Here is a 13,033-nt window from a genome sequence, read left to right on the forward strand (position 1 = left end):
GGATCAGAGGACCAATATGCGGCGTGGTATGTGTTCATAGTGAATTTTAATAAAGAGAACACTGAACACTATACAAAAGAGTAACAAAAAACAATAAACCAAATACGACCGTGAAGCTACAAATGAGACCTGTGCTGACACAAGCCACTAACATAGACAATCACCCACAAACAAACAGTGCAACCCAGGCTACCTAAGTATGATTCTCAATCAGAGACAACTAATGACACCTGCCTCTGATTGAGAACCATACTAGGCCGAAACATAGAAATACCCAAATCATAGAAAAACAAACATAGACTGGCCACCCAACTCACGCCCTGACCATACTAAATAAATACAAAAACAAAGGAAATAAAGGTCAGAACGTGACAATGACACATTATATTGTTTTATTTACATTTTAGAGGTGATAAGGTGATAAATTGGACAGATCGAGTGAAAAAAAGAAATTTTCCCACACAACATCTCTCCTCACTATCATGCATTAGTTTTGCTCCCCCACCCGCCATTTTTAAAAAGACCCGACGGGGCTCATTGCCTGCTTGAATTATGCAGAAACGGGCAGCACTTAGGTAATGTAATTGATTCTGTTGGAAAGGGGAGAAATTGTGCTTTACAATGGGATTGACATTACAGTTGATCTGGAAGTATTACGTTTTGGGGTGCTAAAATAAGGGCAATTGTACGGACTAAGGCGATGTACGAGTTTACGTGAGTTTACGTTAGATATTTTTTATTTTTTAAAAGCCTGTTGTCATTCATTGGTTGTTTCTTTAGAGCTAGCTAAGCTAACACTAGCTAGCTAGGTGGATAATAATGTGATATACAGTAGGTTACAATACCATTACAGTATTAGTGAATGATAAAATCCATATAGCCTTGTCCCTACTAGTTGGCAAGTTGGTTGATATGGGGTGCAGTAGGCTACAGTACAGCATTACTAAATGATAACAAAGTACCCTTGTGACCGGCTAGTATTTGGTTGATGGGGTTGGGTACAGTATACAGCAGCAATAGCTGCTTTGTTATTGTCACGCCCTGACCTTAGTATTCTTTGTTTTCTTTATTGTTTTGGTTAGGTCAGGGTGTGACATGGGTGATGTATGTGTTTTTGTACTGTCTAGAGGTTTTGTAGGTTTATGGGGTCGTTTACTATCTAGGTGTTTATGTATGTCTATGGTTGCCTAGATTGGTTCTCAATTAGAGGCAGCTGTTTATCGTTGTCTCTAATTGGGAACCATATTTAGACAGCCATCTTCTTTGGGTGTTTCGTGGGTTATTGTCTAGTTGCCTGTGTCTGCACATTTGTAGTATAGCGTCACGTTGTTTTTGTAGTTTGTTTAGTGTCCGTCTTCATTAAATATATAACATGTATTCAAATCACGCTGCGCCTTGGTCTCCTCCATTCGACGAACGTGACAGTTATTCATTGGTCATTGGGTCCCTTGACAAAATTGTTATTTTTTTACTTGGTAAAATAAGCTAATGGTTGTGTGCACTCTCACTAGATAGAATTGTGTGATTTTGGTGTCAGTATTTCAAAAGGAAAAAGGGATACAGTATGTCATCAATTCTCAATCAGATGAGATACACAGCTAACCAATATTGAATTTTATTCATTCATAAATGTGGACACTAATTATTGTTATTTTTCCAATTCTCTAGGCCCTCGATTCCCAAACCCTGTCGCCAGGAGGAAAGACCAGGTAAAATTGTTGGCTTTAAGGTACAACTTCCTATTGAGGAAATGTAAGACATATTTAGATATAGAGTTACTGACATGAATAGAAGCATATACAAGCAATCTATCAAATGTATTTCATAAAGCCCCTTATACATCAGTAGTTGTCACAAAGCGCTTATACAGATACCCACTTGTCTGTCCAGATCTGAATATTTGATATGCTTTTTACTGTACACTGTTGAATAGTAATTTTTTTCCAAAGCTAATCACTGAATGTACTACTACAAGGATGGGGTCAGGTGGACACTTCTAAGTCATAATAACACACACACACACATCAGATTGCAAGGGCAAGTACAATGAGTATTTTGGAAAATGAAGTATGCTGCGTGAGTTGCCAGATACACATGAAAACTTAGTTAATTTGTTGTATTTTGTCCAGCAAAATTATTAAGGCAGTTATACCAATTTTTTAAATATTACAATACATTCAAAACACATTAAGTGTGTGCCCTCAGGCCACTATTCTACTACCACATATCTACACCACAAAATCTGTGTACGTGTGTGTATGTATGTTATCAGTGCGCATGTATACACACATGCACATTCTCCCTCACTTGAGGCTCTACTTAATCACATCTACTTTAACCGACATCCGCATAGTGGTTGTTTTGGTGGTGTCTGAGGTAGAACTGTGTTAGAGCTGTGACAATGATCATGAGCTGCTGCCTACTGATATGAAAGATCCAACACAGTTACACCTCAGACACCGCTAAGAAATCAGCTATGCGGGTGTCTGCTATCGCCAGTTAACGCTTGATCTGATAGTTGTATGATTATTGCCAGTTAAGAAAATTGTGCCTCTCTTTTAGATGCTGTGGTATTTAGTTTACCGGCTGCACCAGGTCCTACTACACTGGCCGTGAAGGGAGAAACTTTTGATGATTCCCAGATGGATACAGGTTATTCAGAATTATATTGCATATGCTCACACCAGCAGATGTACACACAGACATGTTGTTGAGCTGTACACTCACATTGTGCATCTCTCTTTCAATCTGCCACACCCTCCACCACTGCCTGACAGCCTCACCCAGAAGTGCATACACTGGGCCTATCAGAGATGGGAGGCTGACAAGGGAAAATAAAACAACATGCACACGCACACACTCACACACATTATCCATAATGTAAATACGTTGTAATTACTTGTGTATTTAATGTTTGCTCAATTTTATTTTAGGATTGGAGATATCTACTCCTTCATATCCATTCTCAATATCTACATAATTCCTCTAAATATCTATCAAATCAAAGTGTGATTGATACTATTGTAAAAGACTATGGCTTCATGTGTACAGTATGAGTAAAATTCTGTGTGCTTTTTTCATGAGTTGAAAAACATGCCTCCCTCTCACACACATATGCACGCACGCACCTATGCACACACACACACACACACACAGATATTAGACCCAACGTAAATACATTTTAATAACTTGTCAATTTTATGTACAGTTGAAGTTGGAAGTCTACATACACTTAGGTTGGAGTCATGAAATCTCGTTTTTCAACCACTCAACAAAGTCTTGTTAACAAACTATAGTTCTGGCAAGTCGGTTAGGACATCCACTTTACATGACACAAATAATTTTTCCAACAATTGTTTACAGACAGATTATTTCACTTATAATTCACCCTATCACAATTCCAGTGGGTCAGAAGATTACATACACTAAATTGACTGTGCCTTTAAAACTTGGAAAATTCCAGAAAATTAGGTCATGGCTTTAGAAGCTTCTGATAGGCTAATTGACATCATGTATTTCAAGACCTACCTTCATCATGGGAAAATCCAAAGAAATCAGCCAAGACCCCCCCCCCCCAAAAAAAAAAATTGTAGACCTCCACAAGTCTGGTTAATCCCTGGGAGCAATTTCCAAACACCACGTTCATCTGGACAAACAATAGTACGCACGTATAAACACGATGAGACCATGCAGCTGTCATTACTGCTCAGGAAGTAGACTCATTCTGTCTCCTTGAGATGAACGTACTTTGGTGCAAAAAGTGCAAATCAACCAGAACAACAGCAAATGACCTTGTGAAGATGCTGGAGGAAACAGGAACAAAAAAATCGAAATCCACAGTAAAAACGAGTCCTATATCGACATAACCGCTCAGCAAGGAAAAAGTCACTGCTCCAAAACCTCCATTAAAAAAAGCCAGACTACGGTTTGCAACTGCACATGGGGACAAAGATTGTACTTTTTGAAGAAATGTCCTCCGGTCTGATGAAACAAATATATAACTGTTTTGCCATAATGACCATTTGGAGGAAATCTCAGATATCTGGCTCCTTGCAAGCCGAAGAACACCATCCCGACCGTGAAGTAAGGGGGTGGCAGCGTCATGTTGTGGTGGTGCTTTGCTGCAGGAGGGACTGTTGCACTTCAAAAAATGGATGACATCGTGAGCAAGGAAAAGGATGTGGATATGTTGAAGCAAAATCTCAAGACATCAGTAAGGAAGTTAAAGCTTGGTCGCAAATGGGTCTTCCAAATGGACAATGGCCCACAGCATACTTCCAAAGTTGTGGCAAAATGGCTTAAGGACAACAAATTCAAGTTATTGGAGTAGCAACCATCACAAAGCCCTACCTCATTCCTATGGAAAATTTGTGGACAGAACTGCAAAAGCGTGTGCGAGCAAGGAGGCCTTACAAACCTGACTCCGTTACAGCAGCTCTGTCAGGAGGAATGGGCCAAAATTCCCCCAAGTTAAACAATTTAAAGGCAATGCTACCAAACGCTAATGTTGTGTATGTAAACTGCTGACCCACTGGGAATGTGATGAAAGAAATAAAAGCTGAAATAAATGATTCTCTCTACGATTATTCTGACATTTCACATTCTTAAAATTAAGAGTTGATCCTAACTGACTTAAGACAGGGAATTATTTACTAGGATTAAATGTCAGGAATTGTGAAAAACTGAGTTTAAATGTATTTGGCTAAGGTGTATGTCAACTTTCAACTGTATTCTCTTTTTTATTTGGGAAAATAGCTGCAATAAAGTACATTTACAGTTAAAGCAATGTCTTTGGTTTATTCGATATTTCTCCGAATACAATGTGTGACCAGAAGGAAGTCGTCAGACCTGCAACCCTTGGACAGGGCAGGTTTTGTCATTTGGAGCTGAAAAATAGAGACTTGGGGAGAAACAGTGCAGTTTAAAGGTTTATCATTAATCTCATGAATACATATGAGAATAATAATATAATACTGTGATTGTTTAGTGTTTTATTTACTCAATCAAGTAGTGCCCCAAGGAGGGATGTCTCAAAAGCAGCAGAAAAGGTCAAATAAGGTCACCAAAAATTCCATTATGGCTATACACAACTGGCCACCACTTCGCTACCTGCTATTGGTAACGCAAAAGTTCACTCGAAAGGCACCCTGGGATATAATATGGCTTAAAACCCTACAGCAGGGTTATTCAATTCTGGTCCTGATGGGCTGAAACATTTCTGGTTTTGGATTTTTGTATGGTTCTTCAGAGACCCTAAAATGGTTCCCTTATAGCATCGCTCTCAAGAACCTTATTTGGTCCCAACTTGCCCCTTTTATGTTTCGAGTGTAGCATGGGGCTAATCGTCTCCAGTGTTGGGTAAATATTGAGTTTGTGGCTGTAAATTTAAGGATTTTCCCTTCTAAAACAAGATTGCATAGAGTTGCCGGGAGGCACAGCGAATTTAACACTGGAGAGCAAACAGGGCCGTCTCTCCCTAGCGACGGTAAACATGATTAAAAGATAATTAAAACTGAAATTACTTCTTATTCATCATCAGGCATTGCCGAGATCTGAAAAGGTTATATAAGGTGATCATATGATGCAGAAGGCCTATGGTGCAATGTACTGCAATGATGCAGCGTCTCTACTGCAACAGTGTAGAAGACAGAAATGGGATGGGCTGTAATTTAGCAGGAGGAGGAACTGTGTATGTGGTGTGATGCAAAGTAGCTTACAAAAAGGCAGCCTGAGAGAGAATAAGGTTTTTGTAGGTCTATGTATGTAGTCTACGTGACATGAAAACCATGGCTAAACACAGCTCCAATTATATCTCCAACATACAGCAACAGCCATGTCCCTCTCTCTCTCTCTCAATTTTTCAATTCAATTAAAGGTTTAATTGGCATGGGAAACATATGTTAACATTGCTAAAGCAAGTGAAGTAGAAAATAAACAAAAGTGAAAAGAAGTTCCAAAAGAATAAAGACATTTCACATGTCATATTATGTCTATATACAGTGTATACCATGTGCAAATAGTACAAGGGAAAATAAATAAACATAAATATGGGTTGTATTTACAATGGTGTTTGTTCTTCACTGGTTTCCCTTTTCTTGAAGGAACAGGTCACAATTATTGCTGCTTTGATGGCACACTGTGGTTTAATCAAAATTGGGTTTGTTTTCGAAAATCTTTGGCATACATTTGGCAGGAGGTTAGGAAGCGCAGCTCTGTTTTCTCTCTCTCTTGCTCTTGATCTCTTCCACCCTATTGTCTGCTGCTCACAGATCAGAGAGGATTTATAGGCTAGTGTGAAGGATGAGGAAAAAGAAAATCTCCAGAAAATCTCCTCTCTCAGAAATGTGGTTCCTAATGTTTACTGCCCAATCCAAGTGGTTTCTATGCTGCATATCCTCTCTCTCTCCCAGTCTTGCTCTCTCTGCCTGTTGTTCTTTCTGTCTCGCTCTTCCTCTTTTTCTGTTGCTCTTTCTACCAGTCACCCTAATTTTCGCTCATCTCTTTCAATCTCTGAAAGCACCTCATTAACTCTCTTTCTCTCCCTCCTACCCTCTATCCTTCTCCCCAATCTCGCTCTCTTCCTCCTTTCTCTCTCAGCTGCAGTCCATATGATCTCTCAGTCAGTCTGTGTAAGATTGTGGCTTCTCTAACTCGACTATGTTTTCAAAGGACTCATTTACAGCTCATTTTTATTTGAGCTGACTCCTGAACTTTCATGTAAAAAGACAATTACTTGGACAACTATTCAGTGGAACTAAGCCTGTCTGGGAAATTAAACAAATCACTGCATAGACCAAATTGTTGGATAATTGCTGGAGTCACTCAAACACTCTCAGACAGACACTACAGAGGTAAGCGCACATGCACACAAACGCACAGACACATGTACATACACACACACACAGTTCAACAACAGAGTTAAATCTTGTGTGAGGCTCCTGCGAACCCAGTGGATGGAAGGATGTTGTTTCCTTCTTTCCATCTTTCCAGTTTTCAGCTTGGAGTTGGAGCGCACTTCAATTGGGTGGTGAATCATATGCTTGTTCTGCATTTCCAGGGCTGTGTATGGTTCATTAGACAGGCCCAGAGAACATGAGCTATCCTCCCCAAAAAATCCCTCCTCGACCTACCCTCTGACCCTAGTGGTGTTGGAGTGTGGGTGTGATGTCTGCCAGATGCCCATGGTTACAGGGTGATGTTTTTGTGTATGCGAGTGTGTGTGTCTGTGTCTATTTGCATGCTGGTGAAGAGATGGATGACATGGGTAGTTAAGGCCTCCCTAACTAGGTCTGTAAGGTAGTAAAATAAAAGTTATTTAAAGAGTCAGTCCATTGGGAATGAGACTGCAGCTTACTTAACCCTACCATTATGACCAGAAGAAGCCACGTTGGTGTCAGTTAAAAAACGATTAAAACTTCTGTTCTGTGACCTCTGATGGGAGTGTTTCTACCCAAACACAATGGCCCATGCCCAGTGGCGGAACTAGAGTTTTATACATGGGGTGGCCAAGGCTACATCAGGGGGTCCATAGACCATGACCTGGCATCTCATAACCTGGCATCTAATAAGGAGCATGAATGAATCCTATGATTGCTGATTAGAGGTAGAAGTGATAATTCACTTAACCCGGAGTTCTTCAATGTTGGCAGATAGTGTGGTCCAAAAGGGTTACTTCACTAGAATTCTCACTCTCTGTTGTCATCTACTGTATGCATAGTCACTTTAATAACTCTACCTACATGTACAACTATCTCAACTAACCGGTGCCCCTGCACATTGACTCTGTATATATTGTTATTTTTTACTGTTGCTCTTTATTTACTTGTTACTTTTATCTCTTATTCTTATGCGTATTTTTTGGAAACTGAACTGTTGGTTAAGGGCTCGTAAGTAAGCATTTCACTCTAAGGTCTACAACCTGTCGTATTCGGCACATGTGACTAATAACATTTGATTTGAATAGTCTCTCTCTCAGTACTGTACTCACAATCTGGAGAGACTTGGGTCACTGTTTTCTAAGCTAAGATACAATTTGTGGGTTACATAAATTGCATAGTTTATTTACAAAAGAGTACATTCTCAAAAAACACTGCGATTTGACATACCAGGTATCAAGCAGAAATGGATTTGAAAAATATTAATAATTTTGGTGCCCATCAACATAGCAAATTTACAGTGTCATATTTATGCTCATATATATTATGTTAATGAATAGCAAAGAAACGTTTTGGAATTGGCCTAATCAAGACCAAATTAAATCTGTGTGACAAGTTACCCTTTGGATTTATCATTTTAGAATTGTCAGTGTACTAGCTAGTACACAGTACAGATTTGAATCATGACCAGAGAGACCGCCTAAGTGCCAAATTATCCTTTTTTTAACTCACAAACTCATACATGTTGAGGGAGCATGCCCTCCTTGACTCAACACTGAGAATTCCGAGTTAACTTAACCTGTCATCAACCATTCTTGTCCTTAAGGTGGGTTTGAAAACCTCTTTGGGTTAGCTCCCCACCTCGACAACATCCGGTGAAATTGCAGAGCGCGAAATTCAAAATACAAAATTCGTAATATTAAACATTCATGGAAATACAAGTGTCTTGCATCAATTAAAAACTTAACTTCTTATTTATCCAGCCTCTTTGTCAGATTTCAAAAAGGCTTTACGGCGAAAGCATACCATGCGATTATCTGAGGACAGCACCCCATGTACAAAAGCACAAAAAAAATCCAAACAAGCAGAGATGTCATGAAAGTCAGAAATAGCGATAAAATAAATCACTTACCTTTGAAGATCTTCCTCTGTTTGCAATCCCAAGGGTCCCAGCTACAAAACAAATGGTTGTTTTGTTCGAGAAAGTCCTTCTTTATATCCCAAAAAAGTCTGTTTAGTTGGCGCGTTTGATTCAGTAATCCACCTGGTTCCCTCGTTCAAAATGCATACAAAGGAATCCCAAAAGTTACCAATAAACTCCGTCCAAACAAGTCAGAGAGAATAAAGTAGATGTCACGGGTCAAAATTTTGATTGATGACCCTATGTGAACCTATGTGAACTCTATGTGAACCCTATGTAGTGATGACGTGTGCATGTCTTCTGGTCAGGCAAGCCTGGTTAGGTGGGGGCTATGGGGTGAGTAAGGGTCCATTTGACAGGCCGTTAATGATTGATGACCCAAGCCTGATTTATGACCCTATGTAATGATTTATGACCCTATGTAATGATTTATGACCCTATGTCATGTAGAAGGGTGCATGCCCTGGGTTGAGTAAGGGACCATGTGTCAGGTCAACCTGTTACTGTTTCTCACGGTTTGGGTTGGTTAAGGCCCCTTATAAAGCCGCTGAACAATACCTGTTTAAGACTGTACATGATAACCCCCCTGAATATTAAACAAAAATGACACCTATGCCAATTTTAGGGATGTTATGCTCGGCTTGTCATGAACCCAGTGACCAAAGCCTTGAAGAAGTTCTGTGTGAAGCTCCAGAATGTTTTAAAGGATTTTTGGGTACGAGTGAGGGCCACATGTCTTACATATTCCACCCGGAGGATTCTACGGTAAAGATATTCACAGACCGTGGACCCAAACCCCTTTATCCTGCAAAACCTGGGAGTTTTCCCCCGGCTCTGGGGATGAGAGAATGGCTAAACATCAGGCTGGCTCTTTGTAAAATTGAACAGGTCCTAAGTGTTACAAATGTGCCAGGATATGCGTTGGAAGAACAGGTCTGCGGCCGCAGTGATCTCAAGGCTCTAAGAATTGTTTCAATGGACTATAGCCCTGACAACAAAGTGACAATTTTAGCCTGTGACCTTTATGATAAGGCTAATGCTACAAAGTCTGTCAATTCTCCGGTAGCTTCCAGAGCACGCAAACATGTAAACTTTTTTATTCCTGTGTTTAGTTTTAAATGGGTGGATTATCCAATTTTCATAACACTTATGAATAAGCTGGACATTCTCTTCCAAAATGGGGAACAGTTAAAGCGCTGGGCGAGGCTTTCCTTGAGACAGAGTCAAGACCAAAAGGCCCGACGGAGGATCTACCCCTGGAGTGAAAACTTACCATGTGTTGATGGACATAGCAAGAGAGCCTTGCCTTTTGAGGGTGAACTCGACACGGACAATGGCGGTTGGTTGCATAAGCTCCCAGGATCTGTAAGAAAGGCATCGTAAAATACCTTAAGAATGTAACGATATAAAATGTATGTACTAAATATTTTGAATGAAATAAATGGTTTTAAAATCAGAATCTCACCACGTTATGAACTCTCGCGTTTGTTCACTCTTAGCGCAGTCTGTCCCTGAGAAAAATCTTGCGGAAAAAGCCATGTGCGCGCGCATGTGCGTGAGGGAGTTTTCTGTAGTGGCTGTGTGTGTGTGTGTGTGTGTGTGTGTTTCAAAAACAGAAAAAGGGGGGCGGGTTGTTTGTTAAAAAAATACCCTTGCATGCCTGGTGGGTCGTTTGAAACCAAGGTTTACACTAGCCTGCAAAACAGATGCCTACCCCCCAACAATAATATTGTGTCTTACGACTCCTAATCTTAAAGGCCTTTCATAAAACTATTTTTTTAGGTGGGCTAAAAAGTCATTCATCCCAGCGATGTCGAGAACAACACACCCCATGCATCTAGGTGCTAGCACCCCGGAGATTTTAGAAGCTCCAAAAGGATCCTAATGTTTAGACACACCCAATACCATGTGTTTGAAATGTGTCAAATATACCATGGGCGGGGGTATAGCCCGAAAAAAACGACAAACCCCAAATGCTATGTAAAAAAATCATTCAGGGGTTTTTCTCTAGGTCGTAGGGTACAAAAGCGCTAGAAACCATGGGCAATGTTAGCAGCGTTTTAGTTCCGATGCAAACAGCACCTCCAGAAACTCCAAGAATCGTTATCGGACTGAAGCGTTAAAAAAGATAATCGGGGAAAAAAGTCTAATGGATCTATCGCAAGGTGAGTTCTTGAAATAAATCTTTATTAGATTTGGTTGTTGTTGGGGAATTGTTTGAAAAGCGTGGGATGTTATAGAAATATTAAACAATCATTAGGATCAGTATGCTTACCGTATAACAAGGCAATATTAGCTAAAGTGATTATAGCTTTAATATTGTCGAATGTTTTATAGATTCTGAAGCATTCACGCAGATACTCCGAGGTATAACTGAGCTCGAACCATCCAATGGGGCTCCGAAACAAAGTGCCGACAAACAAACGCCTGCCCTGAATTGTCAACGTAAGTAAGCTCCAAGAATTCCATACATAAAAATATTTATACCTTAAAAACAAAAAGTGTGGGCATCTTATATTAAAAGTTATTTTATATGTTTACAGAGGACCTAAAGCCTAGAAGGTTAAACGATGCCATATGGAGCCTGAACGGTTTCTGCGAAGCATATGACTACGAGACAATTCTGCCCTACTCCCAGGATGTATTTACACAAAAGCAGCGAACAGAGACTTTAAACGGCAGGTCAACTCCCCTTGGCCAGGACAACGTTGTCCCCCATATTTCTAAACACCAAAGGATAATTAGTGCTCAGATCCACAGTTCCGCTTCACCCGAACAATTCTACTTGGCCGATATTCACGAGACGTCGTTCCAAGGACTAGGTATGAATCAATTATATATTATTATTTATATATATTATTATTTTAATATTTATATATTTTTTTTATGCCGGAATATGTTAAAACAAGGCCTAATGCTGTTTTTTTTTGTTGTTGTTTTTTTTTTTTTTTTTTTGTTTGTTTTTTTCAGGCTCACCATCTACCGAACCTGCAGATGCTGTAATACAGGTTGAACAAAGACATCAGCCCCTGGTTTCAGAGCTTCTTCAGAACAGCCCTCGTCAAAAAAGCCGAGGTATTTAATTAATGTATTGTTAATATATAGGCTTATATCTGAAATGTATTTGGCATTTTTAACATATTTTAGGGTTAATAACCTATTTGTGTATGTATTATTTTTATTTCAGACTCCTCACCGGCTTATGAACACAACGCACAAACATCGGAGGATGCCCAGACAAGCATCCCCGAGGAGGCTCCAAAGACACCAGCGAAACCTGATGATGTCAAAGATTTAAATGACATTTCTGAGGTAGACGATTTGATGTTCTGTGAAGCTGCCAACCTTCTTGAATCGGCCAATTCTGTGGGGGAAACAGCAGATTCTGAAATAGACCAAGAACGTTTTTTCAAAGCGTTTACCCTGGGTTTAAAATCACGAAAGGCTCTACTCCAGAGGCGCATGTGTATTCTACTCGAGCATCAATACAATCAGGATGTGTCATTCTGGCGTAGCGAGCTACCCCGTATGTTAAAAAACATTAGGGCTAAAACAAGCAAATACCGCCGTTAAAAAACACACATGTAAACACACACACACACACACACACACATCCTTAATTAGACAGATGGCGCCCCCTATAGACCAAAGTGAGACAATTGAAACCCTCTTAGCCAGGATCCCTACAGAGCTCCAAGATATAGTTAACCATATGAATGATTCGGGGGTAATTGACATAATGACAATAGATGAAAATCTATTATCCCAGATTCCCTCCGAACTCATAGACATTATTACACGTATGAATGAGTCAGGGCCTTCCGAGGAAAACATGTTAACACAGATTCCCGAAACCATCATATCTCTAATTACCCAGCTTAACGCGAGCCCTAGGTTTAATTCGGCCCCACAGACACCTCTAAGACAGCCTTTAACAACATTGTCCGAAGAGTCTGAAAGTCAATATGATGTTTTTGAACAGTTGGACAAATGTCCAGCAAATCTGGAGGGGGGTCTTGAGATCAGTGTACAGAACGAGAGCGCTAGGTTTAATTCGGCACCCCAGACACCTATAAATCAGCCTTTAACACCAATGTCCGAAGAGTCTGAAACCCAATACGATGTTTTTGAACAGTTGGACAATTGCCTAGCAAATCTGGAGGGGGGAGGTCTTGATCGAAGTGTACATGTTTTGCGTCGAAATAAATTCAACAATATTGAGGTTCGCCAGTTTTTC

At 40.0% G+C, this 13,033-nt stretch overlaps 1 long non-coding RNA gene across 1 annotated transcript; it reads left to right on the plus strand.

Annotated features, from left to right (window-relative positions):
* Positions 1–476: 476 nt before the first annotated feature.
* On the plus strand, positions 477–2,927 carry LOC116376146 (uncharacterized). Its single transcript, XR_004211533.1, has 4 exons — positions 477–575; positions 1,669–1,709; positions 2,563–2,652; positions 2,778–2,927. It is a non-coding gene; the product is annotated as an uncharacterized LOC116376146 (long non-coding RNA).
* Positions 2,928–13,033: the final 10,106 nt, after the last annotated feature.

This window comes from Oncorhynchus kisutch, linkage group LG11, assembly GCF_002021735.2.
Source record: "Oncorhynchus kisutch isolate 150728-3 linkage group LG11, Okis_V2, whole genome shotgun sequence".
In the NCBI taxonomy this organism is placed as follows: Eukaryota; Metazoa; Chordata; class Actinopteri; order Salmoniformes; family Salmonidae; genus Oncorhynchus; species Oncorhynchus kisutch.